This window comes from Passer domesticus, chromosome 8 (assembly GCF_036417665.1).
Source record: "Passer domesticus isolate bPasDom1 chromosome 8, bPasDom1.hap1, whole genome shotgun sequence".
NCBI lineage: Eukaryota > Metazoa > Chordata > Aves > Passeriformes > Passeridae > Passer > Passer domesticus.
In genome coordinates, this window is record NC_087481.1 from 39458326 (window position 1) to 39482567 (window position 24242).

Genomic DNA, 24242 nt, shown 5'->3' on the forward strand with positions numbered 1-24242 from the left:
CGGCGCGGTGGGGCTGGGCACGGAAAGGCTCCCGGGAGCTCTCCTCGCTGCCGGGTGCCGCGGACGGCTTTCCTGCTGAGAGCAGCACGCTTCAGGTGTTTGGGCCAGGCTGCCCAGCTCTTCGGTCAGCCCGAGCTCCGTGGCGGGATGCTCCCCAAGCTGCCGCCCGGGTGCCGGCTAAAGGCTCAGCCCCCACAGGCGGGCTGGGCTGGCTGCTGTGTGGGCATCCCCTCCGCCGGCCTGGGCATCGCTGTGTGGGCATCCCCTCCGCCGGCCTGGGCATCGCTGTGTGGGCATTCCCTCCGCCCGCCTGGGGATCGCTGTGTGGGCATCCCCTCCGCCCGCCTGGGGATCGCTGGGCGCCCGGGGCAGGCGCGGGCCGCTCGGGAATCACAGTCAGTCGGGATGGAAAAGACCTCTGGGATCACGGAGTCCAACATGGGCGCAGCCAACCTGAGAAAGCAGAGCGGGATGGGGGCAGGACCAGAGCGGGATGGGGGCAGGAGCAGAGCGGGATGGGGACAGGAGCTGAGCGGGATGGGGGCAGGAGCAGGGCGGGATGCGGGGCAGGAGCTGAGCGGGATAGGGACAGGAGCTGAGCGGGATAGGGACAGGAGCAGAGCGGGATAGGGGCAGGAGCAGGGCGGGATAGGGGCAGGAGCAGAGCGGGATAGGGGCAGGAGCAGGGCGGGATAGGGGCAGGAGCAGAGCGGGATAGGGGCAGGAGCAGGGCGGGATGCGGGGCAGGAGCTGAGCGGGATGGGGGCAGGAGCAGGGCGGGATAGGGGCAGGAGCTGAGCGGGATGGGGGCAGGAGCAGAGCGGGATGGGGGCAGGAGCGCAGCTCTTTCCCTGCTTGCTGGCTGCACCCGTGCCCAGTCAGGCTCGGTGCTCTGCCTGGTCTGACAGCGCAGTGCTTCCTGGAGCACTTTCGGAGAACTGTTATACCAGATGCTTCTTCAGAAAAACCCCAAATCAGCAAGGCAAAGTTGTTCTCCGACTCATGCTCCTCAGTCATGTGTTTCTAAATACCCAGTGAATGAACCGGATTCTGCCTTCCGCAATAAAAATAAAAAAAACAAAAACAAAACAAACAAACAAAAAACCCCAACAACAACAAAAAAAGCAAAAACAAAAACAACAACAAAAAAACCCACACAAAACCAAACCAAACAAAAAAAAAAAACAAAAAAACAAAACAACAACAACAAAAAAAAAACAACCCAGAAAACAAACACAAACAAAACCAGAGTAAGGTAAGGAATATCACACTCACTCCAGTGTTACTAAGAGCAGAGTCTGTTTCCATTGTTTATTTCTCTTGAAATATACATACATTCCTCCACTGACACTGTATGAATATACTTCATTGTAAGAGTATCTGTTGCTTTTAATTCTGCTTTTGACTGTTTTTAGCTGCACTTATCCATACATTTACCGGGAGTAATCAACTACTCTGCATTATCTTTCCTTCAATCTGTGCTTTTTCCTTAGTTTAGTAAACAGTTTGAAATCTTCTACCAGGCCTGCTATTTCTAGGTTTCAAATTGTGTGACCCACTGTGTGAAGAACATGCTGAGAATGAAGCTGCTTCTGGAGCAGGCTTCATCACAGTGGAGTGGAAGGGGAATTTTTGAAGAAAATTAAGTAGCACGTGTAAAGCCCGGTCCTGGGGTGACTTTATGATGCTGAATTTTATCCCCATATTTCTGTTTAGCCCAGAAATAAGTTTTGTGGCTTTAAAACTGGTTCCAAGAGTGAAGGGGGGACAAGAAACATGCAGTTTGTTTGCAGAAACTGCACTTTCTCCCCCGCATTCTTTCTCACAGACTGTGTTGTTTGCAGCACAGACAGCAGGAGAGAGCTCTCCTTTGCTTTCAGTTAATTTTTTTTAGCTAGCTGAGGCAGAGAAGTTCCCTGGACAGTGGCTTTTCTTTTTCTTGGAACTGATCAGCCCTGCTTTGGACCGAAAACCCAGAAAAGCAGCAGGAACTCAGCCTGTGGCCCACCAGGACCCGGGACTGCATTTTCCAATGCAGGAGGGACTGCTAAGAGACTGAGTGAGCCAAGTACACCCCACAAAAAGAACTCTCTGAATTTGCCTCTCTTCAGAACAAGAGATTCCATTGTTTAATGTTATTTTTTTAATGTTTGTAAGTACTTGGCTTGTTAAATAAACTTTTTTTTCACTTTTCTCCAAGGAAATCTTTCCTGAACTGGTGACGAGGAGGGTCCACTTGAATCTGTTTTCTAGAGGGACCCCATTCAGAAGTTTCCTCCCAAATTCACCCTAAACCAGGAGAAGCCCTTAGAAATTAACAATTTTTAAAGTTGTGACAAACAATTACAGTTACCCTGTTTGGCCTAATTTCCCTCATCAATTCTTAACTGAATTAGAACAGACATTCCTAAACTATGTTAAGAGGCTCTACCAGCGTTTTCCAGGTAGTTCATGGCATCCTATTCATCTGAAGAATTTAAGGATTTGTTTAGCCTCAGTGTGCTTTGTGGTTTCCTTGGCTTGCTTGGAAACCTTGAGGCCCATAAGAAATTTTGATAGTTCTCAGATACGGTCAGTTCAAACAATTTAAAAATTCTTACAAATCCTATGATTTTTGTATCACAGATTTCAGAACAACAGACTGGACCTGTGTTTGTTGTTTTTTTCTACAACCAAGACTTTGAAGGTGACCATCAGCTGGGACAATGATGGGAGAAGAAAACAACACTGGACTTTGAAGCAGAGGTCTGAGAAAATCTAAGTTACAATACTACTGATATTCTCCTATAGCTATTTAAACTTCTTAGTTGTGTACCTTGAGTACTAGGAAGTAGTGGCTTCTTTTAGTGTACTTTTTGCAATTTGATATTTCACCTTCCCACTTCACTCTAAACCAAACTGATGCAAGAGAGTGGGATTTTTAAAGTTACAATAATGGAAGAGGACTAGTCTTGTAGTACTGGTAATAGATACAAGAAAAAATATGGCATCTAATAGCTCCCCAGTTTTAAGTTAAATTCAGAGAGGTTTGACCTAAAGCTCAACAAAACCTCCACAGGGATTCCCTACACAAGCACACAAAATACACCCTTCACTGAGAGTCCAGGCAGAAAGAAACAACAGCACAGGAAATTGTTCTTGGAGAACCCTTCTACTCGTCAGTCACCGGCTGCTGCAAACCAGAAAGGTTAACACACCATCTAATTGTTTGATAGGATTCATATTCCTTCACAAATGTGATGAATAATCCAAGTGTGTTGAATCAAGCCAGAGGAATATTGTTCCTTCCCCAGCCTTTTATTAACTCCTTGTGGTATAATGTACTTGAAATCATAGAATAGTTTGGGTTAGAAGGGACCTTAAAGATCAGCTCCCCACTATGGCTGGGGATGCCACCCAAAATGAGTTTGTTCTGTGACATTATAACATGTGGGTGGATGATTCTTGTATGTAAGTAAAAATTTTACTTTTACACGCACTTCTCTTTATATTTGACTTGAAATTAGAGAACAAAAAAGTACCCCTTCCACCTGGTTTTGCCCCCTGCTTAGTGCAGACTTAGTGTTCCCTACAATGGGTATTATGCTGTTTTTGTATACTCTGGCTTTGAAAGGCCCTGGTAATGGGGCTTAATCTGACGCAAGGCACACTTTATTGGGATGTCTTTCCTGATATTTAGGCTGTATTTCCCGTTGGTTTTAGTTAATTTTGTCTCACATTCATATGTGTCCTCGAGCCTGCTTAAAATCCTTTGCTGTTGCTAAGCCTAGAATATCAGTACGCAGCTTCGAGTTTTGTCCAATGCTTTTCTTTTTACTAAACCAAACTGCATTTTAATTGTGGTTTATCTTCAGTCCTCTACAGACACCCATTTTCGAAGTTTAGAGAAAGGGTATTTTGAGTAGTCCCTTTTTTTTTTTTTTTTTTTTTTTTTTTTTTTTTTTTTTTAAGTAGCAATGACTTTTCAAACTCAGACCTCTACAAAAATTTAAACAACTTGTAAGCACCCCTTTAAAGCGCCCACGGCTCCCACATTTTCTGCTGCAGCGCGGGGGGTTCCGGCTTTCCAGTCCCGATTTGCCCGGCTCGGGGCAGCGCGGCTCTCCCGGGACGGGGCCTGGCGCGCTCTGCCGGGCGCGCCGCGGAACGCCAGCCGCTGTTCCCGCATTCCCGAGCTCCCTGCTCCTGCGGTCCGTCACCAACGCGCTCATTTTGGCACTCCAAGAGATGCTTCCTTCGGCTGACCCTGGGAAAACTCATGTTGCAATTGCATTGTCTGACAGAGTAATCTGCATCTCTAGGTTACAGTTGGGCTTATTAGAGCCTATTTGTCTTTACACTTTCTTGGTGACATGGAGTTCTACTTGAATATTTCCTTGGTTTTTTTGTCGCTCTTTGCCTCCTCTCATGTACATCTTGTCATAGTTACAAAGGTCTTGTAGTCAAATAAGAGACAATTCTGCGGTTGTGTATGACAAATGAATCTGTTTCATTCCTGTATTGTGACTTAGTTAGCTTGCTAGTGTTCACAGGTATGAAGAATTTTTTTTTTTTTTTGTGACAGTGAAATGAGCAATTTGTCTAAAAATAAACAACAAAGTATGTGAATAATAAGTAAATGAATTATTTGTCACCTTTCTGTCAGGGAACTTATTGTGCTTTGCATTTGACTTACAGTTTTATATACAGTAGGCTGGAGCACAGAGTGATGACATGTATTTTCAAAAGTCTCAGTAGGAGTCTGTGGCAGAGCCAGAAAAAGAAACCAGAAATTTGTGTTTGCTGACTCATCCAGTTGGATGTAATTTTTGAGGATGTGAAAAAATAATCAGTGAACAAGGTGGTTTTTTTCAGTCTCTGATTATAATACACTGAGCAAAGGTAGTCTCTAACAGACTGGGGTGTCTGGAGCTGCTCTAGTTTGGCCAACTCTAAAGGAGCAGTAAGAAGATGATACTGAGGAGCACTGAAGAGGCTTTTCATCTGCAAAAGGCTATTGGTGCTCTTATATAGGATGGTGATGTAACTCTAAAGTGGGTGGTATAATAGCAAATAACTTTCCAGCTGACAGTGTCAGATGGTCTCACAACTGGGAGGAGCTTTTAGGCTGCCGAGTATTTGTACTGCTGTCCTGGGCAGATCTCGCAAGCGCTGTGTGCTCTGTCATGGGCAGCTCTTCCAGCTTCTTGTAGGTGCTGCCAGCTGGGGTTCCATGGTAGGCTGGGTCTGTCATTGTGTACAGCCCTCGCAATGCTTGCTTCTTTTCTTGGCAAGTGTGATAAAGGGCTTTCTCAGTACTTATCTCTAGCCTTGATCAACAGTCTGCTACCAAAGGATGTTGTGTCGTTCTGAAGAAACTGGCATTTGCAGCACCAATACTGCTGTGATTTCTTGCATTTTGCCTGTGAATGCAGGCCCTGCTGCCAAGAAGAACTTTCTCACCCATAATACTTCTCAGCCATCTGCCAAAGTAGATATTGGACAGTTTGCCAGGTTAAGGCCAAACCGTTTGAAATTTAATTTATTGGAAGCTTGTTAGTTTGTCATGCATATTATCGACAAAAGTATTGACAGGGTCTGTTCTTCTGTTGCATTCATATGTGAAAGCAATTTTTGTCTTCTATTTTTTGTAGCAGCTAATTCAGCCAGAATTCAAGTGTGAAAGCTTTTCCTAATTTAGAGGAATTTTAAGAACTGGAAAATTATGCTACGTAACTAGCTATATTTGAACACGTCTCTGAATTTACATAATAAATGCCTGACTTTTGCAGTTAGCAGAACTAAAATATGGAGAGGATCAGAACACTATTTAAGCACTCTGTCTTACTGCTATCTCTAATTTCTTTTATTCTGATGTGTTTCTTTTGTTCAGATGTAATGGGAAAAAAAATCTAACTATTTCAGTACTGGAAAAAGCTCAGGACACGGTCTTTGATCCTCACCTTCCACTGTCTTTAGGTATTATCCTCACTTCACAGATGGACAAAGTAAGGCAAGCAACATGTGACTTTTTTTTTCTTAAAGCACTCAGAGATCTGCTACTGAGAAGCATATGAAAAAGCTGCACACTTCCTATACAGTTATGTAGCTTTTCTTTAACATATCCAGCTACTTCATCTCAGGCAAACTGAAAATAGAAAACATACTCAGCTGGGATAATGTACCTGCCTGCAGAGCATTCTGATTAAATTATACACCATAAAATTATACTTGAGTGGGTCATGTAGTAAAAATAATAATAATAACAATAATAAATAGGATGCTGCCTTCAGGAGCTCCCTCAAGAGCTCCTGATAATTTGTAGTTTTTTAAAATTCTTATAGCTGTTATTTCTGATATATGGGAAATACTCCCTAGAAGTGCATTCAGTTCCTTGTCTCCTTTTGACATCCTGCTGTTGGGGAGTTCTGTATTTCAGTTTTGATTGGCACATAAAAGGAGAAGAAAAATGAGTTTGAAAAATTAGGGTTATAAGAGAAATGTATTGTGAGCAGCAACAAATTAACAGTGCAGTCAGTACCTGAGAACAAGCATGGCCTTTGAAGAAAGGCTTAGTAATTACAAGTAGCTTTCCATAGGTATGTATCTGGAAAACCGCCGTACCAGGCTGCAGTGGAGGGTGAATGTGGTTAAACAGAACTTGCCATAATCTAGCTGGGCTGTGTCAAAGTTATCCTCTCCGTACAGCACAGTGTGCATAACCAGGAGGATAAGTTTACCCCCTGATTCCTTATCACTGTGCTGTGGGTGCTTGCCGCGCCATCAGCCAACCCATCAGCAGTGCGTGAGGGAAGCGCACCCGGTTCCCGGCGGGCTGGCTGCCTGTCCCGGGTTTTGTCCTTGTCCCGGGGATTGTCCTTGTCCCGGGGATTGTCCTTGTGCCGGGGTTTGTCGGCCGGGAGCCGCTCCGGGCGGGCAGGGCAGGGCTGCGGGCGCTGGCCGGGGCAGTGCGGCAGCCGAGCGCTAGGTGCCACTCTGAGGCCGCAGGAGGAGCTCGGAGCGCCCGCAGCATCCCGGCTCGAGGGCTGCGAAGGAGGCGCTGGGAAAGCCCCGTGTGGGAGCGAGACGGGCCGGGCTCCTCGCATAGCCCTGCGATGACGCTCAGAACAAGCAGCGGAAAGGTGAATCAGGGGCCACCGGGGCTGCATTTGGGCCCCACGTGAGTCAGGGCCGACAGCAGGTGCTTCGGATGGGAACTAAAGCTCCATCCAGAGCTAGCAAATAATCTCCCGACTTCAATGGCTTTGTGCACAGGTGTCCCCACTTCTGACCTGTTAGCCAGATGGGCTCAAAAGGAGGGTGGAAGAGCAAGGTGAAAGGGCAATTATAGCTCACTGGATGGGATTTCAGGAGAGTTTAAGGATGACCTGAAGACCCGTGCCTCTTACTGTGTTTCTGCTGGTACAGTTGGCCTACAGGTAGGTCTTTAAAAGCCTGCGATCAGTAGAAATACAGTTAGCAACCCTCTCCTTCACTATTCCCATACATGTCCTAAGCATTGCAGCATTCTTCTGAGAACCAGGCATCAAAACTGTGTATAACCGGATTAAACTGATAATGGGCATGAGTCACAAACCTCAGCGTGGGTGTTGTGTGGCTCAGAAAATGCAGGAGTATCTGAAGAAAGGTTTGGCTTGTTGTCAGGATACAGGCTAGTTGTGCAATTTGGATTTGGATCAAGGCTGAAATGTGGAATGAAGCTTTGATGGGGCAGCATTTTTTCTGGGAAGTGTGTCTGCTTTACTGAACAACTTGAAATGGAGCACTTTCTGTGAGTGATCCATAGGTTTTCTAAAAAGTACTCCCTGTTCATGCAATGTAATATTAGCAACACAACCCTGTTGCTTCAAAGTACTGGAAGAGCTGTGAACCACTAAAAGGGCAGTGAAAGCAGAGAAACATAGCTCTATTTCCTTTTGAGTGGAGGGATTTACCAAAGCAACATCATAGTTTTGAGTGAAGTGTGTGGCTTGTAGTTCTCAGCCTTAAGGATGAATACATGTCAATCTGGAGGATACAGGAAGGGATGAATCCTGGTAAAAGTCCTAGTCACTGATGCGTATTATTTCTCTTCAGTTACTTGGTATTCCTACATAATCAGGAATAGTGTGCTATGCATTGCTAAGTGAGTTATGTTGGTCTCAAATGGCAGGCTTATAGAGAAAATAAGATTTTCACTGCTATTAGCTACAGGTAGAAATGGTGGAGGTACATGTCTCATAGCTGAGTTTTGAGTGCTAATTTCCTAAGAACACTAGCATTGCTTTTGTGGCCTGTACTCTACTGCAGCCCTCCCATGTGAACTGTGATTGGATCCAAACCTGTTATGGTAGAGATGTGTGTGAGTTTGACCTTTACAGTGTTAAGTACTCAAAAATAACTGCTCTTGGCAAAGTGCAAGTATAATGCATTGTCTGGCTGTTTCATTCTCTACACTAATTGGTCTGTACAAAGAATAAACAGATATTTACTGTAAGAGGGTTTTTTGTGAGCTCAAATGGTAGAGGATTCTATATTTGGTGTTCAAGTTCCTGTACTTGTTCTTTGCTGTCCAGTTTAAACATCTGTCACATTGGGATCATAAATCCTACTAGTGAAACATAGCCAGCATGCCTTAGAAATTGAGTGGCGCTTCAGGAGCCAGTTTCTTGTAAAAAGTATCAGAAAGAAACATTCTGTCTTTCCTGCCACCACCTACCTTCTGGAAAAAATATCTTCTGAAGAGTGATTGTCCAGTAATGTACAGAAAGTCCATGTGTATCTGTAAGTATGGGAAGGTATATTGTTTTGTGGTTGTCTAAGTCCACTGAGTCATCCATCCCTTAGATTCGTGATGAAAGCCTGGATACTTACGTAAAGCAGGATGTTAGGTCAGTTTGTTTTCTGTAACTTGAATTTAAATGTAGAAGTGACTACTTTGAAGTAGAGCATTCTCAGATACTGAGGAAGGAGTCTGGTCTTTTGCACGTGAACTACGCAACCACTGCACACACACACACTTTTATCCATGAAGCCACCCAAAGTCCTAACGTGAAATTTCAAGGTTCTCTGTTGGGAACATCCATCTTGTGCACCCTCCTTGGATTAGCATTGATCTACAGGGGAAATAGAGAACACGGCTGTGTTATTATATACCTGACTGCAATTTCTGCTCTAGTGATTGAGTGTACATACAGAATTTTTGAAACATGGCCATTCTAACTTATTTTGTCTTCATGTCAATAGCATGGCACTTGTCCAAATTATGGATCGATATCAGCTGATCTTTTTATGTTAAACTGTAATGAAGTTGCCTCTCTTATTGGAGATGTGGTCTTGCTTCAGGCAATGCTTTTAACTGCAAATTTTGGAATGGAAACGGGGGAGAAGGGAAACAGAAGCAGAGGAATGAGGAAAGCCAGAGTGGAGAATAAAAGCCTTCCTTCTTCTTTTTGAAAGTGGTAGGAGTTGGGTTAGAGGGTGCTTGGATATGAGGAGATCCTGGCTTGTTAGGACTTGTACTAGTATGGGTAAGAATTGTCAGCCTCTACTCTCTTCAAAGTACTGTTAAAAAGCCAGTGGTGGACACTGGGAATGAAAGCCTGACTCTCTTGAAATTTCATGCAGTGTTAACTTTAATTTCTATTTTAATTTACTTTTTTTTCCCCCTATTTCATAAAGTTTGTGAAATCAAATAATTGAAAGAACGGAGGAAAAATTGAATGAGGAAAGGAGTGGGGAATGAGAGATGTAAAAGGGGGTATTGGATCAGCCATTTTTCCTTTGTGGGCAGGATGAGATCTTCTCTACAGTGACTTCTTCAAGTCATTATCTGGTTCAGAAGAGTTTCGGGTATCGGTGTTGTGTCATAGCTGTAGTGTGACATTTCATAGGTGTTCACTGAAACTCTTCAGACTGCCCCTGCTTTTACTTTAATCTTGTTTAACTTGTATGGACGAAATGTAGAGAGAAACTTTTTTCTACCCTATTTCTAGGGTAAAAGGTTTGTGGAAGAGAGATATTTTGTCTGGCTTTTGGAAGAGTCTGTGGAGGACTATATTAATTTTATTTTGTGAGGGAAAAACAATGAAGAAGGGAACTTGGTGGGTTCAGAGCTGGTAGTCACTGGCTGAAGTTGACAGACGCTTTCCTAGAACAAAAGGATAACGGTATTTTGAAAGGCATCTTTTTATGAACCATTTAAGAATAAGTCAGTTTCTTTCCTAGTTTCTCTCAGAACAGCCTCTGAGCCACTCTTACAGCTCACTTTTGGCTGCTATGAATATGTGCAGTATTTGGAGAACCCCTAGGAATACCCCCTATTCCAAGTGTCTCCTTTGTATCTCTGTCCTGCACGGGCAGGGAGTGTGAGGCCTGAGGATGCACCAGCCCTCCTGAGTTTCTCTGCAGTAGCAGGTGGGGCAGCAGGAGCGAGGGAGCCTGGGACACACCAGCCTGGTCCCTGAGCTGGCTGACAGGCCTGAGCCTGGGGGGTACTGCAGCAGGGACCCCTTGCTCAGAGTAAATGCAGCCAGGCTCACGTTCTAGCTCTCCAGAGTGTGTGGGGTTCCCTGGAGGAATTCTGTCACTGAATCTCTCTTGGTCTGTAGTCTCAGTCAGAGTCAGCAGAGGTCGGCTTCCATGTAAATGTATGTAAGAGATTGCTAATTTCCTTTGTAGTTTTTATCTTTTCTTAAACATTTCCAGTGTGTGGTGCTGCCCCTCCCCTTACCCCCCCCCCATATAACTTTATAGCCATTTATGTTTCAGGAAGTGTGTGCGTGTGTCTTTCTAAACATTACACTGTTATTATTATTCTTAGTTACTTTACAGAAGTATCTAGAATGATCCACACAAATACAGACTGCTGGATTTGAGGAGCACATGACAAGATTGTCATAAGAATTGAAAATGATTGAGTAGAATTGATACACTGAGGTAGAACTGATAAATTGAGATAAGGGAAATTAAGGAACTAAGCAAATGGTTTCTTTACTGTCAAAGAGCTGTAGCTGAGTTGGAAACTGAATTTTTATTACATAGTCTCATGTAGATACTTTTAATTCCAAGGATATATCTTCCTTTCTCAGAGAATTAAGCAAAAATAGGTAAGACCCCTCTATTTCAGGCTAATGCTGAAATGAATAATGAAAAGTTAAGACTATGATAGTCAAGAAGTTTTTGAAGTTTCAGTCAGTCTGCAGGATCCATTTCAGTTTCAGTCTATTACTCTACTGGGACTCTATGATTCAGTTAGTGAATTTGTACACATTTTTGTACCCCTTGATACAAGATTGGCTAATTATCAGTTTGGAGACCTCTTTACAGTAGTTTTGTGCTTGCAAGCCTCCAATATCTAAATATCTCACTAAACATTTATGGTTATTAAGGCCTTGGTGAGGGACAGTGTTATTTCAGTTGTACAGATAACAAATTGAGACAAAAGACTGATCATTGGGGAGTAGTACAACAAAATTCTGGTAAATCCGGATGGCAAACATCTGCCTTGTTCAAGGGACAAACTCTAAATTCTAATATCCTTTTCCTTGTAGTGCAAGGATGAGAAATTAAATTGTGAGTTCTTTTTATAAATTACAATGAGAGAAAACCTCAAACATTACTTTGGGTCTGTGGAGAGAATTTAAGATTTTGATGATCCTACTGTGAAAAGGAAATGAATAGCTTCTTTTAAAAGACAGCTTAGTATTGGGACTAATGTTGCATATGAAAAATGGAATTTTTCATACAAATTTAAAAATATTTATTCATCAAATGTTTTAATTCATGTAGTTTGTCAAAAGTGGTTGAACTTTGAGAAAAGAAGTTTTGGTTCGCTGAATCTACGTGTTCATCCTGAAAAGATATAAAAAAAAAATCCAAGTTTCATGTGCCTGGCACATGAAATAGAGGGAAGCCACAGGTTTTTTGGAAGATAGGTGTTTTGCTAGTGTAGGAGGTAAAAGTTAAGACTTGTCCATAGCTTTTCAAAAGATAACCTGTTGGTTAAATCAGGAGAGCTGCATTGAGGTCTGTCTGTCAGTCTGCTCTTAACTGTGCTACAAAACTACTTTTTTTGTTTCAGAAAAAGAATTAAAGTACAGATATTATATAAATTAATATGCTTTAGTGACAGGAGATGGTGTTTTCTTCAAGTCTGGGGAGAAAAGTGGAAAAGACAAGAAGCAAAGCTGGGAGACATGGAAAAAGAAACTCAACCAAGAAGTTACTTGCCTTTAGCCCTAAAACCTTGTTTTAGGAGACCCAGCATCCGTCACAAAGCAGATGCTGGCAATGCTCCTGCTCAGCAGGCCACTATCAACATGTCCCAGGTGCCACAGTTTGTGGCTATTTACACAAGCACAGAGGCAGTGGAAGGGGCTATCCTGTCAGCTGGTGCTCCTTGCTGCGTGGGCTCCATTTGCTTTGCTTCGGTGTCAGGGGCAGCAGGGGAGGAGTGAACAAAGCTTAGAAAACTCTGCCAAAGGAAAATGAAGTGGGTTCTTGGATGCTGAAGTAAGATATTTCTAATAACTGATCTGTTGGTTTGTTTGCAATACCAAAAAAGATGGAACATATGGAGTAAATTGGAGGGTAATTCTATTAGTTTAAAACCAGTTGTTTTTTTTTTTCCTTGGGCCTGAAATACTTGCATTTAGTGAGATTTCATTAAAAGAAAAAGTAAAATTGAACCAAATTTTAAGAAAGTATTGCAGATTTGAGTTTAAAGGGTATACATTTCACATTCAGCATATCCAACTGAATGATCTGGATTTTCAAAGAGCTTGCCTAGGCTGGAATAGCTAAACAAATCTGAAAGAAATTTGCAGTCAGTGTAAATCTGCATTTTAAGAGCTTGCTCAATCATTCCACCTTAGACAAACGAGTCTTTGTTTTACATCATCTGTGTTCTTATTTCTGAGCTGTTTCATACACAGAATGCTTGAAAGTGTGAATGATTATGCACAGACTGTTGAATAAAGGCAGATTGTGAAACTGGAAAGGGGAAATTCAGTTGTAGCCTCTCTTTATGGAGAGTAAGAGTTACACCTCCAAGGATTTTGCCCGATTACTTTGGAAATTAGAAGTCAGACTCGGTAGCGGGTGTGACAAAAAGAATGGCAGTCATGACTGTGGAAACACTACGTGGGAGAATTGTGTGCATCACAGGGAAATCAACATCATGGAATTGTAGTCCTGGCCTTGACTGTTTTCTATTAACAAACTGTTACCATAACTGATTTAAACCCTTTATTGGCAAAATTTAGTTGATTCCAGTGGATTTGCACAAGGGATTAATTTAATCTTCAGTTTTCCTAGTTTTCAAGCCCAGAAGGACTATTAGCTTGTATACTGTGGTCTGCCATACAGAACAGGCTGCAGAATTTCATATTGTTATTCAGAATCAAACCTAGTAACTGGTATGTTTTGAAAAAAATGTCTTTCTGCAGGGAAAAATCTCAAGGAAAGGCTGTTGGAAAATTGCTGGGATGATCAAGTGTTGTTTTTTGGTTTTTGTTTTTTTTTTTTTTTTAAACAAGGCTGAGACCTTGATTCTGTTCCTAATTCTGTGGCAGTCAAACTTCCTCTCCATGCCCTAATTTCCATGCCTATAGCTTAAAGATAGGATAGTTAAACTCCTTTGGAAATAGATTTAAGTTCCATAGCAGATGACTGATAAATGTAAGTAAAACATCATTCTGCGACTGTAGTCAGCTCCCTCCTCTATCTCTTTTGTTCTTCTGCATTTCTCATTTTGCTTTTCTCATCTGTAGATCTGTGATATTTTTACTGAGTGCAGTAAATGATGTGCTGACCTTCTACTGCCTTTAGTACTACCTATTAAAGTTTTATCTATGTTTTCTTAAAGAAAAGTACAAATTAAGACAAATTTCTCTAAAATCTCATGCATTCAAACAGACAAAATGCTAAACTAGCTTTTCATGTGTTCATAATACAGCACTTCAAGAGCGTGTGTTGTTGCTGTTATTTACATAACTGTGTAACAAGTTGGGCAGTTCATGAGGTTTTTTTGTTTTGCGTTGCATTTCAGCTTTCTTTTAGTAATTACTGTAGCAAATCTGTCTGCAGAGTGTCTCATAGTTGTGCCTCTCCAGCCTCTGGAGTATTCATGCCATGCTGAGGCTGGAATTCAGATTTTGTCTCAAAACACATGGTTTCAAGTGCCCAGAGACAGTGGGGTTTAGAGCTTGTGTTGTGTTCCTGCCCAGGAGAAACTGTCCTGCATCCCAGGGACTTGGTTCTGCTTGCCTCCTGGTTCAAGTTGAACATTTGTATCTCTCCTGTGAGCATAAAAGAGCAATGACTCATGTTTTCCTTGTTTCTAAGTTTTAGGAGCAGGGACTGACAGCTGGAGTCTTTGTAAAGAAAGGATCCGTAACCAAATGGACCCATGGGATATAGGCACTTCATTAGAGTTCAATATTCTAGTGACAGGTACCTTAGGAGTGAGATCCAAAGATTAGATTATATGGCAAATGGAAGCCCCAGTTTCCAAGTGTGATTTGCTGTCAGTAATGGTGTCATGGACATGAATGTCTTGAGCAATATACACATCACTGACGGGAAAGGCTGAGGAAGAGGGTGAAACTTCTCTGCTTCTTATCTTGGTGCTGCATTTTATTAGATGCTAGGATCAGTCTAGTCCCTATTGTTTCCACAAACAATATGAGGCTCTTGTCTGCTTTAGGAGGGGTTGGTCCCTCTCAAGCCCTACCAGCAAGGGCTCTGTAGCTGCCCTTCCTCTGTTATTTGCCAGCTGAGTGTTACTACAGAATCACTGCTGCCTTTGCCTCTGTAGGTCTTAGGGACTTGTAGTGGTTGCAGTTTTCCCATATTTTCTTGGTGTTTTTTCTGATCTGTCCTCAGCTGACACTCCTAGATCCCTCTCTCCTGTTCCTGATCATTTGGAAGGCTTGGTCCTGGCAGTTCATCATGCCTTTTCATCATTTCCCTTGCCTGGTGCAGCCTTGATCCCTGGGGGCTTGTGTGTCCTGCCTCACCGGTGTTTGCCTTGCCTGGTGCAGCATTCAAGCAACACCTTAATAAAAAGCTTTCCTCCCTTATCTGCTCTCTGCTGCTGTGCCACTGGGCTGGGGATCGTGTTCCCATCTCTTTCACACGCACACCTGGTCATAAAACACTGGGTTTGTTTTTAACCTCAAACCAGGGAGCTTTAATTAAAGAGACAGTGACCTCTTTTATGAGTTTGCTCGCATAGGGTTTCAGGGCTATTGTCACATACAGCTCACATGACAGAGCACCATCGCACAAAGCTCCATTTACACATCCTTCCCCGGCTTTTTTCCTCTTCTCTTTTTGTTTTCCAAACGCAGAAGGAGGTTGTTTTCTTGTTTACCCCTAGGCAAAGTTGTCTCTCCTGTTAGTCGCCTACGGCTAACAGTTTCTTTGAAGAGAACCCACCTTTCTTACTAACACATGGATGTCATTAGACTTGCAGAAATGTTATTTTTTAATCTGTCAGAAATAGTCTTCTGGATGTGTATGACTAGCTAAAACAGATCTTGTCTTCTGTTCATTTTCCTTAGCTAGTTCTCAAAGCTGTATAATGGAATTTGTGGTTCTTATGACAAATACTTATTATTCACTGTTGCATTTACCTGTATTCATTAAGTTTCAGGGCAATAAATAGAATTTTTGATATGTGCTCAAGCATGATATGTGTAGGAACCAGACACTAAAACTTGTCCCTAGTTTTACACAGAATAATTTACATGTAATTTAAAGAGAATTTTTCACAAATACTGATGTGTATTCTCCAGCACATATATTCAAAGATACACAAAGAGAAAGATACACAGAAGTATGTATGCAGTCCAGAACTTATTTGAGGTATGCAGACTTCTACAAAAGGCACTCATGCACAGAAAAGAGACAGCTGGGACACAGACACAAGGAATTCCACATAATTGGTGGAATACAGAGACACACAGGATATGCACACACAAAAGAAAAAAACAAACAAACCATGTGGAAGAGTGTGGCTGCCCTCAGAACACACCTTGTGTGAAGACCTTCAAAAGCAGGCACAAGGATAAGTCTGCAGAAAAACATATATGTAGAAAATGAAGCCCAGTTAACTCTGAAAGTAACACGAGTTGCTGTGGACACACACAGCATGTTCAGGTGCTGGAACTCTCACTGAATTGTGCAAGATTTCCGCATTCAATGGTGTTACTTTTAGGAGAAGCTCAATTGTATGGAAAAAAAAAATTACACAGTTTAACTGCAAAGCTTGTAGATACGAGAACATGTGCCCTTACACATATGAATAGGTAGATCTATTTTGATGTGAACACTGTTACATATTTTTTTACCTAGTATATTAATAGACATTTGCCTAGACACAAATATACCACACACACAGACCCTTAGACACACACAGATATACCCATGTCTATGCTCATTGAGAGAGACTCACTCAATATCTGTGTATGTGTGTGTTGGGAGAGGGTCATAACCTCCTCCATTCTTCTCCTGAAGGGGTTTGGATAATGAAGGGAAAAGAAATGAGGCCTGGGGCTAATTTGTAGTGGCATTTCCTGGCCTCTCTTATGCCAATGAAGCTCCGTTTCATCTTTAGCCTTATCAATTCTGCAGTCATGTGGCTTTCCGCTTGGACGCCTCTGTCTCTTCACCCTCCTCCCCAATCTCCGATGCTAATGGAAACTTCGTTAATGCCATTAATCTGCTGACTGGGACAAGTCAAAAACATATCCACACAATCTGAGCCAGGCCTGCAAGCGTCCTGGGGCTGCCAGACAGAGGCACCCCTCGTGCTCACTGCATTCCTGAAGGAACTTCATATTGATTTCTTTCTTTCCTTCTCTGCTTTATTCTTTGACGACTTTGCATCTTTCAGAACAGACATCAAGTAGATGGCCTTTTTTTCCTGATCCATCATAATGATATTTCTTCAAGAATCCTTTCCCTAGTTGCAAGGCTAGTGCCTTCTTTCAGTGCCCCCTCATGGTAGCCTTTTTGTTCTTATGCTGTCTTTGATGACAGACTTGTTATTCCTCTTGCCTAATAGAATTTCATAACTATCCAAATGTTATGTGAATCTGCCTGGGCTGGTCTAAAATAAAAAGCATTCTATACTACCTTGATATCAGCAGACAGAGTATAAGTCCTTCACTATTCAACTGCTGTTACTGTTCCAGTGGCAGCTGCCACTAAATCTGTTCTTGAAGGACTGTGCTGTTGGGGTGCTCTGTGTTCTGAAATGTCCTCAGCTTCCCTAAATCACTTTTTAGGAGTGAGAACATAGCATTGCTTTGTATTTTACTATTAGGCCAGGTTTTGTAATGCTTTGCCATTGTCTTCTATTACAATTGGTTATATTTTTCTGTGATATATCATTTTCTTAGCTATGACTTCAACTTTCCTTGGCAGTGTAGCACACCTGCAGAAACTTGAAGCTCTGAGCAATGACTCACCATCTCCTTATTTCATAGTATTGTCCAGTGGCTGAGCATGTGGAAGTTCCTCATGTCCGGATTATGCTGGCTGAGGTTTCACCAAGAAGAGAAAATAAACTCTGTGTGATACTTGTTTTAGGAAAATATTCTGTGATAATCAGAGTTCATAGCTAGCTCTTGAGAATGTCAGGATGTTGAGTGATCTGTATTTGATCTATGAATCTTTATATACATAAATGAAATAGTGACAGTGAAGAAGGAAAAGACAGCTAGGAAAGGCATGCCGTCGGGGTTGTGACATATGGATATGTTTCGAAAAAAAAGCACTAAATTGATGAAAACAAGGAGAGAAGTTGGCAGTTCAGCATGGACTTTGATGATGTCAGGCTAAATCTGAAATTATATTGGCCATGACAGAAGGCTGAGCCTCAGTTGCCACCTCCACACAGACATCACAGTAAAAAGGGATTGTTTTACAAGGAGAAGACAAAGAAGTTTTAAGTTCTTCAGCCCTGGCAGGGGTTGAAGTCAAAAGTTCATCCTCATGTAGCTTTGGGTACAGAGAATGCATGTCATTTCCCACCAGCCAGGAAATGCTCCACTGAACAGAGCATCTTCTTCCTCTGGCCAGTGCTGGGATGAGACATACTTTTATCTTCAGGATATATTAATGCATTGCACTGTCTGATGTAGAAAGATTCATGCTGGTTGGTACCATGCTTATTTTTTGGGCATCACTGAATAAGGAGAAGGGGGGAAAATCGGGTTGCAATTGTTACATCTTGGTACAAAAGAAAAAAAATGCAGCTGGGATAAAAATTCCTATTTAGATAAGTGATGCAGTATCTGTAAGCCTAAGACCAGAACTTGCTGAAGCACTTTCAGAGCTCCAGTGAAAAAAATAACTAAAAATCAAATACTCGTAACCTTAATAAGTGCCAGGACAGCTCACACAAGACCATTCATTTTGGTTCAGACATTAAATTTTCTTTCCCTTCTTCATACTCTGTGATTCAGAATTTGAAATTGAAACCTTGGGGCAAAAAATGATCATACTACATTGTCCTGCACAAGAAGAAAGGAAAAGGATCTTCAGGTGAGCAAGTAGTTTGTGTGCATCAAGCTGTTCCATCCCAGAGGGTACCTCAATAGAGAGGCAGGAAGATAAGCCCAATGCAAGATCTAACATTGTTCTGCCCAGTGACCTTGGCAAGTTGTTTAATCTCTTCGTGTATCTAGACTTTTCCTGTTCAGAATATTCCTATCACAAACTTTTTGAGAAAGAAGTTTCTTCTTGTGGGTGCATCCAGCTAGAGAGTTGGTCATAATTTTGGCTAAAGTCACTCTACAATGATATAACAATCTATGCCTCCATATAGCAGGAATTGTGCATTAGACTGAGAAGTAAAAGATGCTTTAGACTTCTGACTGGTGCCAAGAAATAAATCAATTCAGCCAAGTCTGCATTAGCTGCCTTGGGTACAGGGAGCATCCCAGCTGTGGCAGCACAGAGCCTTTGGAGGTTAAATTTGGATCATGTCATGATGCAGCCTTCATGCTGGGAAAGAAGTTTAAAATGTCAGTGCTGTATGTCTTTGGAAAATTTCTATTTGAGTGCCAGTGCTATGCACAAAGCTGCTGCTGCCCACTGATTGCATGCTCTGACCCATTTTTTTGCTCAGACTTTTCTAACTGCTGGACTCGTAGGAGCTGTCATACTGCTATGCAGATTCTGCCCAGCTTTCATTGTGTCATGGAAAATGTTCAAAAAGAGGTGGTGAATGCAGTTTTTCAGTGAAACAGCATTTTATTGTAGCCATGACACTCCAAAGATTTGGAGTAGATAAAGTTTGTTAGTTAAAATAATATCAGTATATCCATTGGTCTGAACACCAAGCTTTTTTCCTACTTTGTGCAGTTTGCTTTATTACAAGATTTTATTATTTAAAATGAAATCTGTGAGTGGTAGTCAGGCAATGCAGCTTTTACTTCTGGTTCTGTTAAAAAATTTGAGTTTTGATCTTGAGATAGCATAGTCTGTGTTTGCATTATCCATTTGTAAAGTGAGGAGAGCAACAACTCTTTCTTGCCTTCTTTTTTGTCTTGTCTAACACAGATTTGCCTGGCTCAGTGTCTGTTTCTGCTCAGTGAGCCACAGTCCTGGCTGAGGAGCTCCTCTTCTCTCTGTTGGGGTTTTCTGTGCAGGCTTCATGGGCTTCTGCCTTTGGACCCAAAGGCTGGAAATCAACCCCTATTCCAGCATCTCTGTAGCTAATCTTTTACCTGCAGGTGGAAAGTACTTGGTGTGTTCTGATGTTGGTGTGCTTCTGTATCACTGAGGGATAAACAAAACAATTATAGCACTGTCTCCTTTTTCTTTACCTTTATGTTTCTTTACCTATATATTTTTCTATACCTTTATATATCTTTACTTTCTTCTTCTGGTATGTTTGGTGAGTGTCCTGTGAATCATCTTTAAGCTTTCCTGGAGGGAAAACCCAATATTTTTATGAGTACAGCTGTGTCTGGTGGTAAATGTAGAAAAGAGCTTGAAGATTTTGTTGGTTTTTTTTTTTTTTTTTTTTTTTTTTAAAGAGAGTGATGTAATGAAATCTGGGGAGTGGCCTTTCCTGGAATCATTGAGACCTACCAGTTCATTGCAAGGGAAAATTGGTGTGACTCATTACAGAATGTAGTACATTCTTTGATGCTGAGGGCACAGAATTGAAACTTGCACAAATGCAAATGAATCTATGTTTTAAAATCCTTGCAATCAGCAAGGGAAGAAACTTCTTTGCTTTAATGAAAGCACAATAAAAAGTAATACTTGCAGAGTTTATTTAATTCAGAGATGCTAGGCTCATTAGGCAACTGGATTAGAACATGATTTTGCCTCTTATTGGTACATAAGAATCATGTTTACTACTATTTGAAAATACAGGAAGGATATTGGAGATGTTTTAACTTTAAAAAATCTCCACAAACCATGGACATAAGATGAAAGTAGGAAAAGTAGAAGGTACACAATGACACGAGACTTGTCATCATTACGACCATTGCCAAAAAGAACATCCCTGTAAAGTCTTGCAACAAACTCTGGTTTACAGCCTTTGTGGGAAATGTCTGAGTCCTGTCAGGTGGTGCCTCTGACAGCAGGCTGGCAGGTGCAGGGCTGCAGCAGCAGTGCAGGGCTGGCAGCAGCACTGCAGTGCACAGCACAGCTCCGTCAAGGGCTGCAAAGCCAGGAGCGGGCCAGTCTCACTCTGCTGTGTGAGAACTGACAGGATCACAGCACAAATGACTCCAAACCACTCTGCTTGGTCTGTCAGTGTTTAAATAAGGTCAAAATCCTGTCTTCTGGTTCCTCAGGCCATGGGTGAATGCCATTGACTTGAGAGGAAGCAGGTTTGTGCTCTGATTTTGAAGAAGGTGCAAGTCACTGAAGGTCCTTGTTTCTAAAAACTTGCAAAAGTTGCTTAGTTTCATGTAAGAAAGCTGACCAAATTGGATAAAAAAATGCTCAAACTGCAGTGGAAAGCCTGTTGTCTGAACGGTTTCTTTTGAATCTGCTTAGTGAAGCCATGGTAGTGGTTTTCACCTACTTCTTGGTCTAGCTTTCAACTGCAACATTCACCAACACCTCAGGTCTTGTGTCTGGGCTGCAACCAGGAATAAAGTTTGAGAGCTATCAGTCTATTAGCCTGAATTCTTGGGAACTTCTGATTTAAACAGGCAAAGGAGATGCTATTAAATGTGATTTACAGAGTGTACAAATGTACTGCTTAAACCATGGTTCATGGTAGATTTTTCTGCCTCACACATGAGCTTATCTAGTCACTGAAACATCAACTTATATCCTCTTCAGAGAAACACCTCCTTTATGGATGGCCCCAAAGACAATCTATGGAAAGAAATGTGTCTTTGCAGTACTGAAAGAACTGTAAGGGTTGGCACTATAGCAGCTGCTACTCCAGGGTACTGTTCTGGGCTTTGGTGATAGCAAGGAACAAAGGTGCTTTTCTTTGGTGTAGTTGTTAGGGGATTTTTTATGTTTGGGTTGTCCTTTTTGTTTGTTTTCTTCTTATTATTGCTCCTTATGCCACAACTGAGGGGATGCCACCTTCTCTATTCTGGCAAACCCCATCTAGCATGAGTTGCTGAAAGCCATTGTGGTTTGTAGTTTGGTTGCCTGGAAGAAATGAATGTGCTGTTCCCAACCAGTTTCCCTACAGGTGACAATAATGGCAATTTAGTTGTTTATTTCAGGTTCTTCTGAAGAGAAATAATGAAAGGGGAGTTTGCCCTATTGCTACACTTATTTTATGGTCTCTTTAAAAGAAAGAAAAGGATTAGGACTTGGGATGAAGTCCTAAGACTGACCTCGGTGTCCAGAGCTCCAGCCTGACCTTAAAGCCACACAGAGAACCAGACACTCTGTGAAGTGAGTCTGAGCTCCACTTTTCATCTGGCAGAGCAGCAGTTTAGGAATCAGCACTCTGTTTGCCCTACTTACCCCCAGTACTAACACAGGAACTCTGTTGGCACAGGCACCAGACTGTCACTTTTGTGACTGAGGGAGGAAAGAGAGGAGTCTTCACCCCATCTTCCTTTTCAGACAGTCTCCAGGAGTTTTGGAAGGAGCTTTTTACAAGCCTTCTTCTATTGTTGGCCAGGAAACAAAGGATGGAGGAGCTGGATTTAAGCATAATGACGTGAGCTCCTCCATGCAGAAAAACCCAGCTGAGAGACCCCCCCTGCTCCACACACACACAAAAAAAGGAAGAAAGGGGGAGAAAATCTTTGAAAATAACTAATTAAAGTTGTTTTAGCCTCTCTCTCTCTCCCCTCCAAGGGCGCCTAATCTCACAGGGGGCAGAGGGGGAGAGAGGCAAGAGGAACAATGAGAACCATCCCCCCTTCTCTACACCCCACCTCCCGGTCTCTGAGGTTTTAAAACAAGAGGCCACTTTAAGTTAATGAGCTATCAGCTGACTGGGAGAAGTCTCTAATGAAGCCTGATGTTCACACATTCCCCCGCTTGCTGAATAGACTTCTGCCAATCTCATAACTGTCAGAAAGTTTCATTCATAAAATCCACATGCTGGGGGTGGTGGTGATGGGGGCAGGGAGGGAGCTGGGTGGAAATGGAAGAGAGGAAGTGTGGGGTGGAGGTCTCCATGTGGAGCAGTCAGCCCCAGAGGCCAAACAGGAACATGCACGGCTGGGGCTGGCAGGCTTGAGGATCCCAGGGACCTGACTTCACTCTCCATTGTCTGGCTAGTAATTAGGAAGATCCTTCACATGGTTCTGGAGGACATTGAAGTCTGTAGGGATAATTAGTGAAGATTTAGGGGATGTTCCAGCTTTCATGTCACCAACTTTGCTAGGGCTACAGGGGCAGATGCTGGTGGCATGAAGCCTAGGAGTCATTCTGGGGCTTTGCTGTGCCTCTTGTCTCCTGGCAGTACCTTAGGAGCTGTGCCTGTGGGGACCTTTGGGGAAGAACAACAAAAAGAAAGGGAAAAGTGTGAAGGAAAAGGCATAATGCTGAGACAGGAAGAAACACTTCTGTTTACTGTAAATAAACTTGGTGTTGTTGTGTGCTGGAGCTAATTCTCCTTGAATATTGCACATGCTTTTGGCACTAGTAAATAGGAAAGATGCTGATACAGGTCAAAATCTGTTTTTCTCCAAGAGCTGGACTATGGTTCAAGTAGCAAATCAGCATTGTAATCAACAGTAATTGAGAGCCACTGTATTCTTGTTTTCCTAGTTTTGACAGAAGACAATTCAAAATCTTTCCTGAAGTTTCTAAGCAGCAATGCTAAACCCAAATCTTTTTTGGAAGTTATGGATCTAATGCTCAGAGCACAGGAATTGGATCTTGGAGCATTAGACTTTTCTCTCTCTCTTTGAAACTTACTTCTCTGGTGGATCTGTTTAATCTGTTACCAAAAAACCAAACCAAAACAAAAGGCTCTACACCTCAAGGCAGGAAATACACTGAACATGAGGGTTCTCTTTTGGTCCCTTCCAATCCATAAGTCAGTATGCTGGAGCAGGACCAGGGCATTATTGTTAGAGTGTCACTTAAATCTTAGTTGTGACAAAAGGCACCGTTAAATGAGAAACAATCTCTGCCTTGGGGAGCTTACAGTGTAAATACACAGTGCAGATTGAGTGGAAAAAAACACTTAAGAGTCTTATTCAAAGACCACTGAAACAATAGTAGGATCTCTGTTAACTCTGAGGAGCTTTGAAACTTGATCATCTGCCTGCTATTACACAGGGTGTCTGAATCGGGGCTCTGAAGTCAAATCTTATGCAGGACATAACTACAAGGTCAATTTTGTTCATATGTTTCTTGTGCATACTACAAAGAGAAAGGGATTGGATTTTTCAAAGTATAATAAGAAATTAGGGATGAGTATTCTCAGCACACAGGACAGCACGTGCTGAGGGTACAGGTTTCTCAACCAGTTTCCCTATTAGGAGCATTGGATTCTGTGAAAACATGAATATGTTGGGAAAGCAGCTGCCTTTTGAGATTTCTATGGACTGCAGTACTAAAATGAGTAATAAATCAATGACATAATATTTAATTCACTAAAGCTTCTGGCTTCCCACCTATTTTGTCCTATCATTGAAATTTCACTAGTGTGGAGAACTATGGTTCTTTGTATATGGCAGAGGCAGTGCTGGAGAGAATGTAACTGGGATTTGACTTAAACTGTAAAGTCTGTGGAGTGGTTGAATAATCAGGGGATATTTTTCCTCAAACAGCTTCCATAGAGATTTTAATTT

The 24242-nt window shown here is 42.2% G+C and overlaps 2 long non-coding RNA genes across 9 annotated transcripts in view; both read left to right on the plus strand.

Moving 5' to 3' along the window:
* The first annotated feature begins 4 nt into the window (after positions 1-4).
* Positions 5-4623, plus strand: LOC135306519 (uncharacterized). The gene is made up of 2 exons (XR_010367324.1): positions 5-95; positions 2626-4623. It is a non-coding gene; the product is annotated as an uncharacterized LOC135306519 (long non-coding RNA).
* A 2677-nt stretch (positions 4624-7300) lies between these two features.
* Positions 7301-24242, plus strand: part of LOC135306517 (uncharacterized) — a 207583-nt gene continuing 190641 nt past the window's right edge. For all 8 annotated transcript variants that reach the window (XR_010367321.1, XR_010367322.1, XR_010367318.1 and 5 more), the window contains exon 1: positions 7301-7418. This is a non-coding gene — a long non-coding RNA (uncharacterized LOC135306517). The remainder of the gene's footprint in view (positions 7419-24242) is intronic.